The sequence below is a fragment of the Rattus norvegicus genome, chromosome 9 (assembly GCF_021556685.1).
Source record: "Rattus norvegicus strain SHRSP/BbbUtx chromosome 9, alternate assembly SHRSP_T2T, whole genome shotgun sequence".
In the NCBI taxonomy this organism is placed as follows: domain Eukaryota; kingdom Metazoa; phylum Chordata; class Mammalia; order Rodentia; family Muridae; genus Rattus; species Rattus norvegicus.
In genome coordinates this window covers 12,452,297-12,474,106 of record NC_141542.1, presented here as the reverse complement: position 1 = coordinate 12,474,106, position 21,810 = coordinate 12,452,297, and the positions used below count along the sequence as shown (strand labels likewise).

The following is a 21,810-nucleotide window of genomic DNA, read 5'->3' as shown; positions in this document are numbered from 1 at the left end:
ATAGATTTGTCAATTCTCCACATTTCCTGCAAGTACAGTCACTCAGGTTCTTTTGTGACTGGCTGCTTTCACAATCTCAAACGTACAGTCTCAATTTTGTAATTCTTTCAAGGCTCAGCGGTATCCTGGCTACTTTATTGTCAACTTTAAGCAAGTTAGAGTTATTTGGGAAGAGGAATTCTGAATTAAAAACAAAACAAAACACAATGCCTCTAAAAGATTTGCAAGTATGCGAGTTTGTAGGTGATTTTCTTTCTTTCTTTCTTTCTTTCTTTCTTTCTTTCTTTCTTTCTTTCTTCTTCTCCTCCACCTCCTCCTCCTCCTCCTCCTCCTCCTCCTCCTCCTCCTCCTCCTCCTTCTTCTTCTTCCTTTTTATTAAAACTGGTATAAATCAAGCATCTTATAGTCACTAACATTTTGGGGGGGTGTTTTGTTTTCTTTTAATTTTATTTTTCTTGGATATTTTACGTACTTGCATTTCAAATGTTATCCCTTATCCACCCCCTCTTCCGAGTGGTTGTACTGAAAGATCCCACGCAGAGAGACCCTTACTCAAGTCTTGGGAAATCTCAGACCCCAGACACAGAGAGACCATTTTGGATGTAATAAATAAAGGCGAGGTTTATTAAGGAGACATATTACAGAGATCTCCGGCCAACAGGTATCCCGCAGGAGACAGAGATGTCGACCCCTGAGAGGCTGGGAGAAAGAGCATTTAAAGGCAGAGGCTGTGAGCCCAGGGGATGGGGATGTCAAAGGGGGATGCACCCAAGTCACAGGACTGGTTTATGGCTCCAGGAGATAAGGGGACCCAGAAGAATTTATGGCCCCCTGGTTCCTGGAACAGAGCTACTAAATCAGGAGAGCTACTAAATCAGGGTCTTCAGGTCCTCATTATTTTTTAAAGTTTGTCAGAATTGATGAAGCATCTGTATTTGAAACACCTCTGGTTAGGCTTGGGCCACGGGTTTCCTGGAGTGCTCTCTGCAGGACACAATGGCTGGAAAGCACAAGTAGGGGCTTAAATAAACATCACAGGGGCAGAACAAAGAACAGTTACTCACACAGGGTGATAAGCAAAGTAGTTCTCTTGCATTCCTTTTCTTTATCTTTATGGCCTGTTATTCCTGGCAGCAGGGCTTAGCCCTGAGTATATGGCTTTTGGGGCTTACTCTTTTAGTTTTAATATTTTTAAACCTTAAATTCGTATAATTTTCCTTTCAGTACCAGCTTGCAATCCCACCAACAATAGAGGAGTGTTCCTATTTCCCCACATCCTCACCATCTCAGGGTTGTTTTGATTTCCCTGACAACTAAGGATGCTGAAATTTTTTTAGGTGATTTTCAGCCATTCAGTATTCCTCAACTGAGAATTCTTTGTTTAGTTCTAGACCCCATTTTTTTAATAAGATTATTTGGTTCTCTAAAGACTTTGAAGAGTTCTTTGTATATATTAGATAGTAGCCTTCTATTAGATATAGGATTGGTAAAGATCTTTTTCTCAATCTGTTGGTTGCCATTTTTGTCCTAACCACAGTGTCCTTTGCCTTACAGAAGCTTTGCATTTTTATGAGGTCCCATTTGTCAATTCTTGATCTTAGACATAAGCCATTGGTGTTTTGTTCAGGAAACTTTCCCCTGTGCCGATGTGTTCAAGACTCTTCCCCATTTTTCTTCTATTAGTTTCAGTGAATATGGTTTTATGAGGAGATCTTTGATCCACTTGGAATTGAGCTTTGTACAAGAAGAAAAAAATGGGTCAAAAAGTGTGGCACAGATCTTTCTGGTTGCGGCCGCCACGGAGAGCTCATAAGCAACACCCCACGAGCAAACTTGAGCCTCGGGACCACAGGTAAGGCCAACTTTTCTGCTGCAAGTGACCTGCCTGGTGAACTCAAGACACACAGAGGCAAAATTCCTCTAGGACCGTACACTTCCGGTATTTAGTGGGAGTCCCAAACCTGCGGATCCCTGCCCACAGCAGGTCTCTGCTCCCAAACCCCGTGGGAGAGAGCCCTCACCCCCTGGACAGGAGGGCACTCCTGAGACTGAAGAGCGGAAGAGACCACCAACACTGCCCACCCCTGCCCACATCCCTGGCTCAAGAGGAAACTGTATATGGCCTCTGAGTTCCCTTGGATAAGGGCACAGCAGCAGCGGGTCCCCTGCGTCTGAGACACCCCCAGAACCTGAAGGGACCGACCAGATAAACAGTTCTCTGCACCCAAATCCCGTGGGAGGGAGAGCTAAACCTTCAGAGAGGCAGACATGCCTGGGAAACCAGAAGAGACTGCACTCTGCACACATTACTGATTCCAGAGGAAAACACCAAACGCCATCTGGAACCCTGGTGCACGGAAGCTCCTGGAAAGGGCAGCGCAGATCTTCCTGGTTGCGGCCGCCCCGGAGAGCTCATAAGCAACACCCCACAAGCAAACTTGAGCCTCGGGACCACAGGTAAGAACAACTTTTCTTCTGCAAGCGACCTGCCTGGTGAACTCAAGACACAGGCCCACAGGAACAGCTGAAGACCTGTAGAGAGGAAAAACTACACGCCCGAAAGGAGAACACTCTGTCCCCATAACTGGCTGAAAGAAAACACGAAAACAGGTCTACAGCACTCCTGACACACGGGCTTATAGGACAGTCTAGCCACTGTCAGAAATAGCAGAACAAAGTAACACTAGAAATAATCTGATGGCGAGAGGCAAGCACTGGAACCCAAGCAACAGAAACCAAGACTACATGGCATCATCGGAGCCCAATTCTCCCACCAAAGCAAACACAGAATATCCAAACACACCAGAAAAGCAAGATCTAGTTTCAAAATCATATTTGATCATGATGCTGGAGGACTTCAAGAAAGATGTGAAGAACTCCCTTAGAGAAACACAGGAAAACATTAATAAACAAGTAGAAGCCTACAGAGAGGATTCGCAAAAATCCCTGAAAGAATTCCAGGAAAACATAAATAAACAAGTAGAAGCCCATAGAGAGGAGTCACAAAAATCCCTGAAAGAATTCCAGGAAAACATAAATAAACAAGTAGAAGCCCATAGAGAGGAGTCACAAAAATCCCTGAAAGAATTCCAGGAAAACACAATCAAACAGTTGAAGGAATTAAAAATGGAAATAGAAGCAATCGAGAAAGAACACATGGAAACAACCCTGGATATAGAAAACCAAAAGAAGAGACAAGGAGCTGTAGATACAAGCTTCACCAACAGAATACAAGAGATGGAAGAGAGAATCTCAGGAGCAGAAGATTCCATAGAAATCATCAACTCAACTGTCAAAGATAATGTAAAGCGGTAAAAGCTACTGGGCCAAAACATACAGGAAATCCAGGACTCAATGAGAAGATCAAACCTAAGGATAATAGGTATAGAAGAGAGGGAAGACTCCCAGCTCAAAGGACCAGTAAATATCTTCAACAAAATCATAGAAGAAAACTTCCCCAACCTAAAGAAAGAGATACCCATAAACATACAAGAAGCCTACAGAACTCCAAATAGATTGGACCAGAAAAGAAACTCCTCCCGTCACATAATAGTCAAAACACCAAACGCACAAAACAGAGAAAGAATATTAAAAGCAGTAAGGGGAAAAGGTCAAGTAACATATAAAGGCAGACCTATCAGAATCACACCAGACTTTTCGCCAGAGACTATGAGAGCCAGAAGATCCTGGACTGATGTCATACAGACCCTAAGAGAACACAAATGCCAGCCCAGGTTACTGTATCCTGCAAAACTCTCAATTAATATAGATGGAGAAACCAAGATATTCCATGACAAAACCAAATTTACACAATATCTTTCTACAAATCCAGCACTACAAAGGATAATAAAGGGTAAAGCCCAACATAAGGAGGCAAGCTATACCCTAGAAGAAGCAAGAAACTAATCGTCTTTGCAACAAAACAAAGAGAAGAAAAGCACACCAACATAACCTCATATCCAAATATGAAAATAACAGGAAGCAATAATCACTATTCCTTAATATCTGTCAACATCAATGGCCTCAACTCCCCAGTAAAAAGACATAGATTAACAAACTGGATACACAACAAGGACCCTGCATTCTGCTGCCTACAGGAAACACACCTCAGAGACAAAGACAGACACTACCTCAGAGTGAAAGGCTGGAAATCAATTTTCCTGCCAAAACTCCACTGCCAGTGTTACTAATTACAGTAGCCTTGATGAATAAGGCAATATGTTCACTCAATGGTACATGTTACATGGGCTGGAGAAGATATTATGAAATGTAAGGACTTGAAGTATCAAAGCAGTGGATTTGATAAGTTACACAGGAAGACTGAGAAAGCTACAACTTTGAAACAGAATCATAGTTGATTGCCAAGTGATTTCCCTGAGCAAGAAAAGTTTCTGAATAATGAATAGGAAGAGAAAGTCTCTGCCACCCTTGTTCCTGCCATGTGCTTTTCTCAGCACATTTTTGGCTCGTGAAAAGCAGGTCAGTCTACGTAAGCACCTTTCTCTTTCTTCTATTGTATACCTTGAAACATTTCTCCCTGTCACAGATAAACGTAATATTGAAGATTAGTATTTTTGGTTTTTTTTCTTAAAGTGGACTACTTGTTGTTTTTATTATCTAACTTGAAGACTCCTTTAAATAATGCTCAAACAGTTTTATCTGATGTACTTGCAAATATTTCATCATGTCCTGTTGCTGATTCTCCTCAGTTTTATTTCACTTTTTTGGCTGCACTTTTAAAGCATAAGAGTTTTTTTCTTACATTTTATTTTAATTATACATTTTAATTAAAATATAATTATATCACTTTCCCTCTTCCCTTTCTCCTCTAGCCCCTCCCAAGTTTCCTCCTTGTAAGTTCTCCCCTGCCTTCCAACTCTCAAATTAATAGCTCGTCTTCCTCAATTATTATAACATATATATGTATGTTTGTGAATGCCAAAGTATCTAAATATAACTTGCCAGGGGGTTGGGGGTTTAGCTCAGTGGTAGAGTGCTTGCCTAGCAAGTACAAGGCCCTGGGTTTGGTCCCCAGCTCCAGAAAAAAGAAAGAAAAAAAGAAAGAAAAAAAATAACTTGCCGGGTCTTCTTTTCTTGTTTCTATATATAGGGCTTCAAGGCTGACCACTTTGTTCTGGACAGCCAATTATTTAGCTCACCCCTGAGAAAGACGCCTTCCCTCAGCATTCATTAGGTGGCTGTAGTTACTTTCACAGGAATGAGACCCTATCAGATTTCTTTTTCCCTACCTCATTAGCATGTCTTTCGATATTGCTAAGTTCAGATTTTGTTTAGCAGCTGTTATAATAAAAGACTGCTTCAAAGCCGACTTCTTGTTTTTCTAGCTCTTGAAATCTTTCTTCAATCTCAACTGTGATGCTCCATGAGTCATAGATAAGGAGATATTGGATAGTTGTATACACTGGGACTAGGCTTTGTACAATTAGTTGATCTTTGTGATATTGGATACAGTTGTTATCTGTGTGATTTGCTTTAAAAAAAAACAGCTTCTTTGATGAAGGTAATAATTATAATTATATGTGAATATAAGGATATGATTTAGAATGTAGTTAGAAATTATGCTGGTGTAACAAGGTAGTGATCGTAGATTCTCTTCTACAATCCATCACTTCACTTGCCCTAGTACTGTGTAACAGTTTCCTCTAACTTATAAACATTGTGATATGCAGGGAAGCGCCTCAAGCAAAAAAGTAAACAACTCAAAATAGAAAGACCCAGAAAGGGACCATATTCTTTAGGGTAGCCAGATTCCCTCTCTCCCAGAGTAGCAATAAAGTTCCTATGTGTCACTACCAAACAAGTCAGGATACAAAGAAGACTGAGATCAGACCAGCTGCTGAAAGAGGAAAGCAGCAGAACTGCCCAGAAGATGCTTAGACCCAGAGAATCACTCAATCACTTGGAAAGGACATTCTCCACACTGTTGAATGGCCTGTAAGCTTCGTACTATGCTTTAGGTTCACAGCTTTTGTGAGTTGTCATTCACGCTGGGGTGGTGATGCAGCTTTGAGTCATTTCTGTTCCTGTAAGTAACCTACCAACCATACTCCTATGAGAAACCCCAATAAAACATTAGTTGACCAAGTTGGACTTTGGTGGCATCATACTTTGGTCTATTTTAGACTCCCTCTCCAGCGTATGAGAAAACATGTGTGTAGCATCTAATGAGGAAAAGTCCTGTCACACAACACCTAGGAAGGTGGCTGTGCTTCTAGTGCCAGGCAGGGTTTTCATCATCTTCAATCACCAACATGTGTCAATCCCTGTACCTTTATGGACATCTTGTCATGCTGGTCATTGTTGTGGTCCATGTGTGCCACAGGTGAGTAGTATTGTTAATTACTTCCCTCCCTTGGCAGCTTACTTAGTATTTTTTGATACCATGGAAGGTAGACTGCAGTAAGAATCTTCCAGATTATATCCAGTTTGTATCAACTGACACCTCTATCTTAAGTGTGTGGTATCTTCTGCAATAGGGACATATCTTCACTAACAGGCAACTGAGGGCAACTGTCAGAGTCTACATTGTTTTAGGAGTTACTACACTCTTGCTGTTACTACAAGGACTACCTTGATGAACTTTTCTAAAGGATATTCCTTGTCCCCGGTATTGGAACTAAGTTTTTCTTAGTCAGTGGTTCTTAGGGGACACACTGCCAGATCTAGTGCCATATTTTAATTTAAGCATCTTCATGTACTTGTATGCTTCATACACTTATACACTTATATGCTTATAATTTTAGATATATATGAAATAATGTTTCCTTGAGACTTTTTCAAACAACCTTGATGTTATTTGTCATTCATCCCCATCTTCTGTATTGACCTTCCTTTGTACCCAGAAGCTGGATTCTCCTCCCTCATTTTTCCGTTTTCACCTCACATCACTGTCTTTTGCTATTCCTCTCATAACCCCTAATCCCCTTATCCCAATAGCCCCTTTATAGTTTCTTTGTTTCTGTGGTTACTTGTTGCATGCTGACACATGAAGAAGTGTAGACTCCCATCTGACAGAACTACAGATGAGAGAAATGTAACATGTCTGGTTTACCTCATTTTGCGTTACATCATTCAATATAATATTTTCTAGTTCTACCCATTTACCTAAAACTTCATGATCTAATGTTTTTGTTAAGGCTAATTGGAATATTATTGTGTATATTGCTATATTTCATTATCTTTTCATGTGTTGCATGACACTTAGGTGGTTTTCACTGTCTAGCTAGTGTGAATGACCATGTGTACTGACCATGGCTGACAAGTATATTGTGAAGTAGCATGTTCCTTCCTTTGGGCATAGGCCAAGGAGTGGTATATATGGATCATATACTGTATTTAATTTTTTAAGATTTTTGTGAAATCACCATATTGATTTCTAGGATGGTTGCACCAATTTTCATTCTGAATAACAATGAATGAGGGTTCCCTCTTCCCACAAGCTCCTCAACATTTGCTAGTTGATCTGTTGTCTTAGCCATTCAGACTGGGGCAAGATGAAATCTCAAGTCTGTTTCAATGTGCACTTCCCTAATTGCAGAGATACTGAACATTTTTTTTAACTGATCTGTGTTGTGTTTGTTTCCTGAGTTGAAAATTCTGTTTAGATTTTTTAGCTCATTTGTTAATTCCTAGCTCATGTTTCCTTTGACTGTTCTTTCTGAGTTCTTTATATAGCTTGGATATTAACTTTCTTTCAGAAGAATAAGTAGCAAAGATTATATCCCATTCTGCGGGTTTCTATTTTACTCAATGTACTGTTTCCTTAGCTGTAGAGAAGTTTTTAGTTTTTTGATATCATAATTCCCAGGTAAATAATTAATTCCTGGGTAAATGTCCTATTGAGCTTTCAGAAAATTATTTTTTCCATGTAAATCCTGCATGATACTGCTCAAACAGTTTCAATATTTCAGGATTCACATTGAGGTCTTTGATCCACTTGAGTCTAGTTTTTATACAGGATGATATATAGAGGTTTACTTTCATTTTTGTACATGTGGATATTCAGTTTCCTAGCATCATTTGCTGAAGACACTATTCTTCTTTAGTGTATGGTTTTATCTTTTCATCAAATATCAGATGGATATATTTTCAAGTACTCATGTTTGGGTCTTCTGTTTCATTCATCAACATGTCTCTTTTTATTCTATTATATTGAATTTTTATTGGGTATTTTGTATGTACATTTTAAGTATTATCCCCCTTTCCTGGTTTCTCTTCAATAAATGCCTATTCCACCACCACCCCCCTTTGTCTATGAGGGTATTCTACCAGCCATCCACACACTCCTTCCTGCCTCCCTGTCCTGACATTCCCCTACACTGAGTGGGGGGCAGGGCAAGGTGAGACTTGGCATTATCAAGGGCTTCTCCTTCCACTGGTGCCCAATAAGGCCATCCTCTGCTACATATGCAGCTGGAGCCATGGACTGTCCATGTTTACTCTTTGTATAGGGGTTTAATCCCTGAGAGCACTGGTTGGTTGGTATTGTTGTTCTTATGGGGTTGCAAACCCCTTCAACTCCAATAATCCCTTCTCTAACTCCTCCAATGGGGACCCCATCCTATGTTCAATGGTTAGCTGTGAGTGTTCACCTCTGTCTTTGTCATGCTCTGGAAGAGCCTCTCACAAGACAGCTATATCAGGCTCCTGTCAGCATGCACTTCTTGACATCTCAATATTGTTTGAATTTGGTGATTGTATGTACATGGGCTGTATCCCCAGGTGGGACAGGCTCTGAATGGCCATTCCTTTAGTCTCTGCTCCACACTTCATCTCCGTGTCTCCTCCAAGAATATTTTTCTTCCACCTTCTCAGAAGGACTAAAGCATCTGCAGTTTGGTGGTCCTTCTTCTTGAGCTTCGTATAGGCTATAGATTGTATCTTGGGTACACCAAGCTTTTGGGCTAATATCCACTTATAAGTGAGTGCATACCATGTGTGTGGGTTTTTTTTTTTTTTTGTAATTGAGTTACCTCACTCAGGATGATATTTTCTATTTCCATACATTTGCTTTGAATTTCATGAAGTCATTGTTTTTAATAGCTGAGTAGTACTCCATTGTGTAAATGTACCACATTCTCTGTATCCATTCCTCTGTTGAAAGATATCCTGGTTCTTTTGAGATGCTGGGTATTATAAATCAGAGTGCTGCTTCCAGTTTCCATCTGCACCCAGATTTGACCCAGTCCCACAGCTCTCTATACACAAACCACATGGGGGAGAGAGAGCTGTCCACCTCAGAAGTGCAGACAATCCTGAAAGTTCAGGGGAGACAACCACTTCTGCTCACAATCCTGGCCCAAGAGGAAGAGGTCACATCGAGACCTCTGGACACAGGAACTGAGGAGCAACCTGGGACAGGACCATACAATTTTTATCACTATTGCTCTGTAATACAGCTAGAGGTCAAGGATAGTGATTCCCCCAGAAGTGATTTTATTGTAGAAGATAATTTTTGCTATCCTGAGTCTTTTGCTTTTCCAAATGAATTTGCAAATTGCTCTTTCAAACTCTATGAAAAATTGAGTTGGAATTTTGATGGGGATTACATTGAATCTGTAGATTGTGCTTGGAACGATGGCCATTTTTACAATATTAATCCTGCCAATCCATGAGCATGGGAGATCTTTCCATCTTCTGAGACCTTCTTCAATTTCTTTCTTAGGAGACTTGAAGTTCCTGTCATACAGATCTTTCACTTGCTTGGTTAGAGTCACACCAAAGTATTTTTTATTATTTGTGCCTATTTTTTTTATAGATTTTTTTCTTTATCTTTATTAACTTGGGTATTTCTTATTACATTTCGATTGTTATTCCCTTTCCCAGTTTCTGGGCCAACATCCTCCTAGCCCCTCCCCCTCCCCTTCTCTATGGGTGTTTCCCTCCCCATCCTCCTCCCATTACTACCCTCTCCCCATCAATCACGTTCACTGGGGGTTCAGTCTTGGCAGACCAAGGGCTTCCCCTTCCACTGGTGCTCTTACTAGGCTATTCATTGCTACCTATGAGGTTGGAGCCCAGGGACAGTCCATGTATAGTCTTTAGGTAGTGGCTTAGTCCCTGGAAGCTCTGGTTGGTTGGCATTGTTGTTCATATGGGGTCTATTTTGAAGGTATCAATTCCCTAATTTCTTTCTCAGCCTGTTTATCCTTTGATTAGAGGAAGACTACTGATTTGTTTGAGTTAATTTTATACACAGCCTCTTTGCTGAAGTTGTTAATCAGGCTTACAACTCTCTGGTGGAACTTTTGGTTTCACTTAAGTATACTATCATATCATTTTCAAATAGTGACAGTTTGACTTCTTCCTTTCTAATTTGAATCCCTATGACCTCCTTTTGTTGTCTGATTGTTCTGTCTAGGACTTCAAGTCCTGTATTGAATAAGTAGGGAAAGAGTGGGGAGCCTTGTCCAGTCCCTGATTTTAGGGGGATTGCTTCAAGTTTCTCTCCATTTACTTTAATGCTGGCTACTGGTTTGCTGCATACTGATTTACTGTGTATAGGCATGGGCCTTGAATTCCTGATCTTTCCAAGTCTTTTAAGATGAACGGATGTTGAATTTTGTCAAATGCACTCTCAGCATATAATGAGATGTTCATGTGATTTTTTCTGTGTTTGTTTATATAGAAGATTAGGTTGATGTATATTGAACCATCCTTGTATCACTGGGAGGAAGCCTACTTGATCATGATGGATGGTCGTTTTGAAAAATTCTTAGATTCATTCGTGAAAAATTTTTTTTAGTATTTTTGCCTCAACACTCATAAGGAAAAATGGCCTTAAGTTCTCTTTCTTTTTTGGTTCTTTGTGTGCTTTCGGTATAAGCATAATCATGGCTTCATAGCAGGAATTGCGAAGAGCAACTTCTGTTTCTATTTTGTGGGATAATTTAGACAGTATTGATATTAGGTCTTGTATGAAGGGCTGATAAAATTCTGTACTAAACCCATGGTCCAGGGCTTTTATTCATTGGGAGACTTTTAATGGCTGCTTCTATTACGTTAACAGTTATAGGCCTGTTTAGATGGTTTATCTGATCCTGATTTAACTTTGATACCTGGCTTCTGTCTAGAAAATTGTCCATTTCATCAAGATTTTCTAGTTTTGTTGATATAGTCTTTTGTAGTAAGATCTGACGATTTTTTGAATTTCCTCAATTTCTGTTGTTATGCCTCCCTTTTCATTTCTGATTTTGTTAATATGGACACTATCTGTGTGCGCTCTGATAAGTCTGGCTAAGGGTTTATCTATCTGGTTGAATTTCTCAAAGAACCAGATCCTGATTTTGTTGATTCTTTGCATAGTCCTTTTTGTTTCTACTTGGTTGATTTCAGCCCTGAGTTTGCTTATTTTCTGCCTTCTACTACTCTTGGGTTTATTTGCTTCTTTTTGTTCTAGAGCTTTTAGGTGTACAGTCAAGCTGCAAATGTACGCTCTCTCCAGTTTCTTTTGGAGGCACTCAGAGCTACGTGTTTTCCTCTTAGCACTGTTTTATTGTGTCCCATAAATTTAGGTATTTTGTGTCTTCATTTTCATTAAATTCTAAAAAGTCTTCAATTTCTTTATTTCTTCCTTGAACAAGTTGTCATTGAGCAGAACGTTGTTCAGCTTCCATGTTTATGCAAGCTTTCTTTCATTTTTGTTGTTACTGGAGACCAATCTTAGTCTGTGGTAATTTGATAAGATGTATGGGATTATTTCAATCTTCTTGTATCTGTTGAGGCCTGTTTTGTGACTGATTATATGGTCAATTTTGGGAAAGGTATCATGAGGTGCTGAGAAGGTATAGTCTTTTGTTTTAGGATGAAACGTTCTGTAGATATCTGTTAGGTCCATTTGGTTCATAACTTCTGTTAGTTTCTCTGTGTCTCTGTTGATACTGAATTTTTAAAATAGTAGTGTTACTTTAGCTGTATAATGTGTCTTGGAAGTTATTTTCTCCTAAAAAATTGGATATTTTTTACTTACATATTGAATGTTATTCCCTTTCCCAGTTCCCTGACCCAAAGCTCCCTATCCAGTCCCCTCCATTTCTTCAATAAGGGTATTATTTCCCTTCCCCAACCACCCCCATTCCACTGCCCGTGACATTCCCCTGCATTGGGGGTCCTGCCTTGGCAGAAAGAAGGACTTCTCCTTCCACTGGTGCCCACAAGGCCATCCTCTGCTACATATGCAGCTGGAGCCATAGATATGTCCATGTGTACTCTTTAGATAGAGTTTAATCCCTGAGAGCAATGGTTGGTTGGTTTTGTTCTTCTTATGGGGTTGCAAGCCCCTTCAGCTCCATTAATCCTTTCTCTAACTCCTCCAATGTGGATCCCATTTTAAGTTCAATGGTTGAATGCAAGCATCCACCTCTGTATTTGTCACGCTCTTCTTGAGCCTCTCAGGAGACAGATGTATCAGGGACCTGTCATCATGTACTTCTTGATTTCATAGATAACAACCTAGTTTTGGTGGCTATAAATAGTTAGAGACATATATACCTATACCTATACCTATACCTATTCATATACCTATACCTATACCTATACATATACATACACATACACATACACATACACATGCTGTATCCCCACATGGGGCAGGCTCCATATGGCCATTCCTTCCGTCTCTGCTGCAACATTTGTCTCCATATCCCCCCTATGAATATTTTTGTTCCCCCTTTTAAGAAAAACTGAAGCGTCTGCACTTTGGTAATCCTTCTTCTTGAGGTTCATGTGATCTGTATATTGTATCTTGGGTAATTTGAGCTTTTGGGCTAATATTCACTTATCAGTGAGTGTAAACCATGTGTGTTTTTCTGTGACTGGGTTACCTCATGCAGGATGATATTTTCAAGTTCCATCCATTTGCCTATGAATTTCATGAACTCATTGTTTTTGATAGGTGAGTAGTATACCAATATGTAGATATATGATATTTTCTGTATCATTTCCTCTGTTGAAGGGCATCTTGGTTTTTTACAGCTTCTGGCTAGTATAAATAAGGCTGCTATGAACAGAGTGGAGTATACATCCTTGTTCTATGTTAGAGCATCTTTTGGGTATATGCCCAGGAGAGGTATAGCTGGGTCCTCAGGTAATGCAATGTCCAATTTTTTGAGGAACCTCCAAACTGATTTCAAGAGTGATTGTAGCAGTTTGCAATCCCACAAACAATAGAGAAATGTTCCTCTGTTCTACATCCTCACTAGCATATATTGTCACCTGAGTTTTTGACTGGCATGAGGTGGAATCTCAGGTTTGTTTTGATTTGCATTTCCCTGATGACTAAGGATGTTGAACATTTCTTTAGGTACTTCTCAGCCATTCAATATTCCTCAGCTGAGAATTCTTTGTTTAGCTCTGGACCCCATTTTTATACGGTTATTTGTCTCTCTGGAGTCTAACTTCTTGAGTCTTGTATATTTTGGATATTAGCCCTCTATTGGATAAAGGACTGCTAAAGATCTTTTTGCAATCTGTTGGTTGCCGTTTTGTCCTAATATCAGTGACCTTTGCCTTACAGAAACTCTGCAGTTTTATGAGGTACCATTTGTTAATTCTTAATCTTAGAGCATAAACCATTGGTGTTCTGTTCAGAAAATTTGTCGCACTGCCCAAAATGTCTTTGAGGTTCTTCCCCACTTTTTCTTCTATTAGTTTGAGTGTATCTGGGTGAATGTGGAGGTCCTTGATCCACTTGAACTTAAGCTTTGTACAAGGTGATAATAATGGGTTGATTTGCATTCTTCTACATGCTGACTTCAGTTGAAAAAGCACCATTTGTTGAAAATGCTATCCTTTTTCCATTGGATGGTTTTTGACTCCTTTGTCAAAGATCAAGTGACCATAGGTGTGTGGGTTCATTTCTGTGTCTTTGAACTATTCCACTGATCTACCTACCTGTCTCTATACTAATACCATACAGCTTTTATGACTATTGCTCTGTAATACTGCTTGAGGTCAGGGATGGTGGTTCCCGTAGCACTTCTTTTATTCTTGAGGATAGTTTTCACTATCCTGGGCTTTTTGTTATTCCAAATGAATTTGCAAATTGTTCCCTCTAATTCTGTGAAGAACTGAGTTGGAATTTTGATAGGGATTACATTGAATCTGTAGATTGCTTTTGACAAAATAGCCATTTTTACTATATTAATCCTGACAATCCATGAGCATGGGAGATTTTTCCATCTTCTGAAATTTTCTTCAATTTCTTCCTTCAGAGACTTGAAGTTCTTGTCATATGGGTTTTTTACTTCCTTTTTAGAGTTACATCGAGGTATTTTATGGTATTTATGACTGTTGTAAAGTGTGCCATTTCCCTAATTTCTTTGTCAGCCTGATTATACTTTGAGTAGAGGAAGATTTTTCATTGAGTTAATTTTATATCCAGCCACTTTGCTGAAGTTGTTTATCAGGCTTAGTAGTTCTCAGGTGGAACTTTTGAGGTCACTTAAGTATACTGTCATATCATCTGAAAATGGTGATATTTTGACTTCTTCCTTTGAAATTTGTATCCCTTTGACTTCATTGTGTTGTCTGATTGCTCTGAATAGGACTTCAAGTACTATATTGAATAAGTAGCAAGAGAGTGGGCGGCCCTGCCTAGTCCCTGAGTTTAATGGGATTGCTTCAAGTTTTTCTCCATTTAATTTAATGTTGGCTACTGGTTTGCTGTATGTTGCTTTTACTATGTTTAGGTATGGATCTTGATTTCCTGATCTTTCCAAGACTTCTCATGAAGAGGTGTTGAATTTTGTCAAGTGATTTCTCACTAACTAATGGAATGATCATGTGTTTTCTTTTTCTTTGAGTTTGTTTACATAGTGGATTATGTTGATGGATTTCGGTATATTGAACCATTCCAGTATCTCTGGGATGAAGCCTACTTGATCATGATGGATGATCTTTTTGATGTGTTCTTGGATTTTGTTTGCGAGAATTTTATTATTATTGCATTGATCTTCATAAGGAAATTGGTCTGAAGTTCTTTTTATACCTGAAGGGTTTAGGTATAAGCATAATTGTGGCTTCATAGAAAGAATTGGGTAGTATTCCTTTAGTTTGTATTTTGTGAAATAGTTTGACAGTATTTTCTTGTATGAAAGTCTGATAGAATTCTGCACTAAACCCATCTGGTCCTGGGCTCTTTTTATTTGAGGGACTTTTAATAACTGCTTCTATTTCTTGGGAGTTATGGGCCAGTTTCGATGGTTTATCTGATCCTGATTTCCTTTGGTACCTGGTATCTGTCTACAAAATTTTCCATTTCATCAAGATTTTCCAGTTTTGTTGAATATAGGCTTTTGTAATAGGATGTGATGATTTTTCTAATTTCCTCAGAATTCCTTGTTAATTCCTTTTCATTTCTGATTTTTGTCAATTTGGATATGCTCTCTGTGCCTCTGGTTAGTCTGGCTAAAGGTTTCTCTATCTTGTAATTTTCTCAAAGAACCATCTTCTGGTTTTGTTGATGCATTTTATACTCCTTTTTTGTTCCTACTTGGTTGATTTCAGCCCTGAGTCTGATTATTTCCTGCCTTCTACTCCTCCTGGGTGTATTTGCTTCTTTTTGTTCTAGAGCTTTTAGGCATGCTGCCAAGCTGCTAATGTATGTTATGTCCTGTTTCTTTTTGGAGGCACTCAGAACTATGAGTTTTCCTCTTAGCACTGCTTTCATTGTGTCCCATAAGTTTGGGTATGTTGTTTCTTTATTTTCATTAAATTCTAAAAAGTCTTTAATTTCTTTCTTTATTTCTTCCTTGACCAAGTTATCACAGTATAAAGCATTGTTCAACTTCCATGTATATGTGGGCTCTCTGTCACTTTTGTTTTATTGAAGACCAGCCTTACCACGTGGTCATCTGATAGGATACGTCAGATTATTTCAATCCTCTTGTATCTGTTGAGGCCTGCTTTGTGACTGATTATATGATCAATTTTGTAGAATGTACCATGAGGTGTTGAGAAAGGGGTATATCCATTTGTTTTACGATGAAATATTCAAAAATATCTGTCAAATCCATTTGGTTCATAACTTCTGTTAGTTTCTCTATGTCTCTGTTTAGTTTCTGTTTCCATGATCTATCCATTGATGAGAATGGGGTGTTGAAATCTCCTACTATTATTTTGTGAGATACAATATGTGATTTGAGCTTTAATAAGGTTTCTTTTATGAATGTAGATGCCCTTGCATTTGGAGCATAGATATTTAGGATTGAGAGTTCATCTTGGTGGATTATTCCTTTGATGAATATGAAATATCCTTCCTTATCTTTTTTGATGACATTTGGTTGAAAGTCAATTTTATTTCATATTAGAATGGCAACTCTAGCTTGTTTCTTCCAGCCATTTGCTTGGAAATTTGTTTTCCAGCCATTTACCCTGAGGTAGTGTCTGTCTTTGTCTCTGAGGTGTGTTTCCTGCATGCAGCAAAGTGCTGGGTCCTCTTTACATATCCAGTCTGTTAGTCTATGTCTTTTTTCGGGGGGAATTGAGTCCATTGATGTTGAGATATATTAAGGACTAGTGATTGTTGCTTCCTGTTCTTTTCATATTTAAAACTGGAATTCGGTTTGTGTGTCTCTCTTCTTTTGGTTTTATTGCAAGGAGATTACTTTTTTGCTTTTTTCTGTGGAGTAGTTTCCCTCCTTGTATTTGAGTTTTCCATCTATTCTCCTTTGTAGGGCTGGATTTGTAGAAAGATATTGTGTAAATTTGGTTTTCTCATTGAATATCTTGGTTTCTCTATTTATGTTAGTTGAGAGTTTTGCTGGATATAGTAGCCTGGGCTGGCATTTCTGTTCTCTTAGGGTCTGTATGACATCTGCCCAGGACCTTCTGGCATTCATAGAATCTGGTGAGAAGTCTGCTGTATTTCTGATAGGTTCACCTTTTTATGTTACTCGGCCTTTTCCCCATACTGCTTTTAATACATTTTCATTGTTTTGTTCATTTGGTATTTTGACTATTATGTGACAAGAGTTAATTCCTTTTTGGTCCAATCCATTTGGAGTTCTATAGGCTTCTTGTATGTTTATGGTCATCTCTTTCTTTAGGTTAGGGAAGATTTCCTCTATAATTTTGTTGAAGAAATTTAGTGACCCTTTAAGTTAGGAATCTTTGCTCTCTTCTATACCTATTATCCTTTGGTTTGATCTTCTCATTGTGCCCCAGATTTCCTAGAGGAGCTTTTTGCATTTTACATTATCTTTGATGGTTATGTTGCTGTTTTCTATAGTATCTTCTGCCCCTGAGATTCTCTCTTCTAGCTCTTGTATTATGTTAGTGATGCTTGCATCTGTGACTCCTCATCTCTTTCCTAGGCTTTCTATCTCCAGGGTTGTCTCCCTTTGTGCTTTCTTTTTTGTTTCTATTTCCATTTTTGAAACCTGGATGGTTATGTTCAATTCCTTCACCTGTTTGGTTGTGTTTTCCTATAATTCTTTAAGGGATTTTCTGTTTCCTCTTTAAGGGCTTCTATTTGTTCAACCGTGTTGGCCCGTATTTCTTTAAGGAAGTTATGTCCTTCTCAAAGTCCTCTATCATCATCCTGAGATGTGATTTTGAATCTAAATCTTGTTTTGGTGGGAGAACTGGTTTCTGATGATGCCAACTAGTCTTGGTTTCTGTTGCTTAGGTTCCTGTGCTTGTCTCTTGCCATCAGGTTTTCTCTGGTGTTAGCTTGTCTTTCTGTCTCTGACAGTGACTTGACCTTCCTTTTAGCCTGTGTGTCAGTACTCCTGTAGACCTGTTTTCTTTCAGCCAGATCTGGGAACAGAGAGCTACTCCTGACTTTGTGTGTCCTAAGGCTACCAGGTGGGTCGCTTGGAGCAGAAGAGTAGGTCTTCTGTCTGTTCTCAAATGTGTAGGTGCTCCTGCTGACTGGCTTTTGGCTCTCAGGGCAGGCAGAAACCAGAAGGGTTCTGCCTCTGACTACTCCTAGGTCCCTGTGTCCAGAGGGCACAGAGGGCATTAGGCAGGTCCTTATGGGATTGGGAATGTGGGCAGAAGTAGTTGTTTCCTCTGAGCTCTCAGGATTATCTGCACTTCTGAGAGTCCAGCTCTCTGCTCCATGGGATCTGGGTGCAGGGAGCTGTGGTACCAGTTCAGTTCACTTCTGGGTGCAGGCAGAAACCAGAAGGTTCCTGCCATTGACTGCTCCTATATTCCAGTATCCAGAGGGCACTAGGCAGGGTCCTCTTGGGCCAGGAATGTGAGCAGAAGTGGCGGTCTCCCCTGAGTTCTCAGGATTGTCTGTACTTCTGAAAGTGCAGCTCTCTTCCCAACAGGATTTGGGTGCAAGACGTGTCTTTAACTTTTTATTAGTAATTTCCCCACTATTTTCTCAGAATTACTTTGGTTTCTGATGTTATTTTTATTTCCGTATGATTTTTTAGAATTTTTCTATTTCTTTGACTAATTTTGGGGGGTATTTATTTTAACATTGCACTGAGCTTTAAATCACTTTTGGTAGGATGACAGTCTCACTATATTAATTCTACCAGTGCATAAATATTTTAAACCTTTTCACTTTCTAGCTTCTTTCTTATTTCTTTCATTAGGTATTTGAAGTTTATATTGTAGATGCTATTGTAAATGTGAATATATTCGTGATCTCTTGGTGTATTTGTTGGTGTTGTATAGAAAGGCTCCTGATTTTGTAAGTTGACGTGGTGTCCTGCCATTTTGCTGAAATTGTCTAGACGTTTTCTAGTAGCATTTTGGGATCACTTAAATGTAATATCACATCATCTGCAAATTGAGATAATTTAACTTCTTTTTCTATTTGTACCGCTTTCTTTAATTTCCTTCTCTTGCCACATTATTCTGCCTAGAGAGAAGCATATCTTTAATTTTCATGAATCTGAATCCTTCCATTAAACATGTTTTGTCTTTTTGCCAAGGATCTTCAATTTATACTTGTGAAGTTTTGGTCTCACTTCTCCTTTGAGGTATGTCCATATGCAACCTGTTCCCTTCTGTTTGTGTCTTAGCTAAGGTTTTACTTCTGTAAACAGACATCATAACCAAAACAACTCTTATAGGGACAACATTTAATTGTGGCTGGTTTACAGATTCAGAGTTTCAGTCCCTTATCATCAAGACAGGAGCGTGCCAGCATCTAGGCAGTCTTGACACTGGAGGATCTGAGAGTTCTACAGCCTTCTGAAAGCTTCTAGAAGACTGAATTCCAGGCAGGTAAGAGAACAGTCTCTCAAAACCCACCCCCATAGTGACAAACTTCCTCCAAGCCACACTGCCTAATAGTGCCATTCCTCGGCCAAGCATATTCAAACCACCAGTTTGTATGTTTCACTTCACTTTTTTTTTTTTACTTTTTAATTGCTTAGCTTTATTAGTTTCATGCCATTTATACTCTTACATATAATTTCAATGCATCCATTGTACATTTATTTATTTATTTATTTATTTATTTTCCATTTTCCAATGGCTGGTGTGTTGGGGTCTGAGACACAGATGGAAGAAAACTGGAGCTGCAATGAATGCAGACTTTTTATTTTTCATTTCCACTGACCAATAAACAGAAGTACAGGTGCACCCAACCACGGACATGCATTAACTCGTCATGAGAAATCTAGGTAGGCTAAGTAAGGTGAGAGAATGTTTGTCACTCCCAAAACTATCTGGAGAGGAAGAGTGGAGGGCTGGCATTGAGATACAGTGTGGACAAGCTAAGTGGTCTCCGTCTGAAAGTTGGCATTCATCCACAAACGTTAAAAAAAAAATAAGAAAAGGCTGTAGATTAAAAAAGAAACAGAAAATACTGCTTTCATAAAGATCTGATTGCCTTGGCACTGGCCCTGTGGGCAAAATCAAACACCCTCCTCCCCAGCTGTATCACAGGAGGGATGCTGGGGTTTTTAAAGGATGGAGCCTAGGGGATAGCGGTTCAGGTACAGATGATGAACTTCCAGACAATGGTCTGTAAAATCCAGGACTGACTGGTCAAGGTGACTGAAGGTATATTAGATATTTCCCCACAAAAATACTATTTGGATGCTCCCCGCTCCCTCCCTCCCCGGATGGGACACATCCTCCTATTTTTTTTCTTTTCTTTTCTTTTCTTTTTTTTTAATTTTTTAATCCCTTGGGCAATACATAGCCTCACTTCCAATTTGAAACAAGTTAGTATAGGATACAGAGACAGAGAGAGCTTGAGACCGGTCCTTTGCGAGTGACCTCTGATGGCCACGCTTTGTTCTGAGCTGGAGACCGGTGCCTGGGGGGCCTTGGCCGCGGAACTGGGCGCCTCAGAGGCCGCGAGCGTCTCTGTGGACCAGGGCGCGGGCTCCGCAGTGCTAGGTTTAGAATCTGAAGCCGCCTGGGCCGCGTCGCTTTTCGCCTCGCGGCCAGCGGCGGGACCCTCAGTCTTTTTGGCCTCGCCCCCCTCCTGGGGCGCGCGATCCGGCGCGCGGGTGCCCTCGGCGCTCGGCGCTCGCCTCGCCGGCCTTGGGGGTCTCGCCGCCCATCGCGGGCCCGGGCCAGGCCGCCTCCTGCTCAGGCACTGGCCGGGGCTCGGGCTGCTCCTCCGTGGCGCCCTCGCTCTTCTCGGGCTGGGCCTTGGGCGCCTCCTCCTTACCGGCCGCCTGTTGGTCGGCCTCCTTTTCCTCAGCCCATGCCTCCCCATCTGGAGTGTCCTTGGGCTTCTCTGCGCTCTCCTTGACCTCAGTGGTGTGGGCGGCCGTCTGGGGTTCTCTCTCCTTTGGGGTCCCCTCCTCCTCGGTGCCCGCGCCTTTAGCCTTCTTGTCTTTGTCCTTGGCCTTCTCCTCATTCACATTGTAACCCTTCTTGCTCAGCTTGCCTCCCATCATGGAGTTCCTCTCCTCAGAGGAGCCGATGAGAAGAGTTCACTTCACTTTTTTAAAGTATGTGCTTGAAAGTCACTCAGTCTATTTCATAGCAAGTGTTTATGATTTTTCAAGACTGTGACTGCTAGAGAAATAACTCAGTGGTTAAGAGCATGTGTTCCTCTTGCAAAGGACACAAGTTCATTCAATTCCTGGCACCTACATGATAAATCACAACTATAAATCCAATTCCAGGAGGTGTATAAACAAACATACAGGCAGGCACTCACACATTTCAAACAAAAGATGAACAGAAAAGAATGCATATGTATATGGACTTTAGTTCTGGGCCCTTAGTACCTCTACCTGCGAAGAATGAATCAAAGTTTCAGACCTTTTTTCTTCCAGTGGTAGGTACTGAATAATCCTCAAATGATATCTCAAGCAGAAATATGGTACCATCACTTTAGAATATTATGTGGATAATGTATCGTTTTAAGGAATTCTACTTTTAAAAGGTAGTATTTGCTCTATCTCTTTCTCTCTTTGAGTCTTTGAGTGTGTGTGTGTGTGTGTGTGTGTGTGTGTGTGTATGGTGTGTGTGCATGTGTGTGTGTGTTATAAAGTGATGTGGATGTGTACAATACACATGTGTGCTATGTTGACTGTCTTGCAAAGGTTATTAAGATTGTATTTAACCAGACCCGGTGAGAGAGAGACCCAACCGCCTGGTCAGGTGGGCACTCCTGAGGCTGCAGAGCGGAAGAGACCACCAACACTGCTCACCCCTGCCCACATCCCTGGCCCAAGAGGAAACTGTATAAGGCCTCTGGGCTCCCGTGGGGGAGGGCCCAGGAGCAGCAGGACCCCTGCCACAGACACCGCCGGACCCTGAAGGAAACAGACCGGATAAACAGTTCTCTGCACCCAAATCCCGTGGGAGGGAGAGCTAAACCTTCAGAGAGGCAGACAGGCCTGGGAAACCAGAAGA

General features: G+C 40.3%; 1 protein-coding gene and 1 pseudogene across 1 annotated transcript in view; one reads left to right on the top strand and one right to left on the bottom strand.

Annotated features, from left to right (window-relative positions):
- The window catches only part of LOC148003312 (sulfotransferase 1C2A-like), a 77,406-nt gene that overhangs the window by 9,397 nt on the left and 46,199 nt on the right, over window positions 1-21,810 (top strand). The gene's annotated exons all lie outside the window — the stretch shown is intronic.
- LOC148003313 (brain acid soluble protein 1-like) lies at window positions 951-20,916 on the bottom strand (annotated as a pseudogene).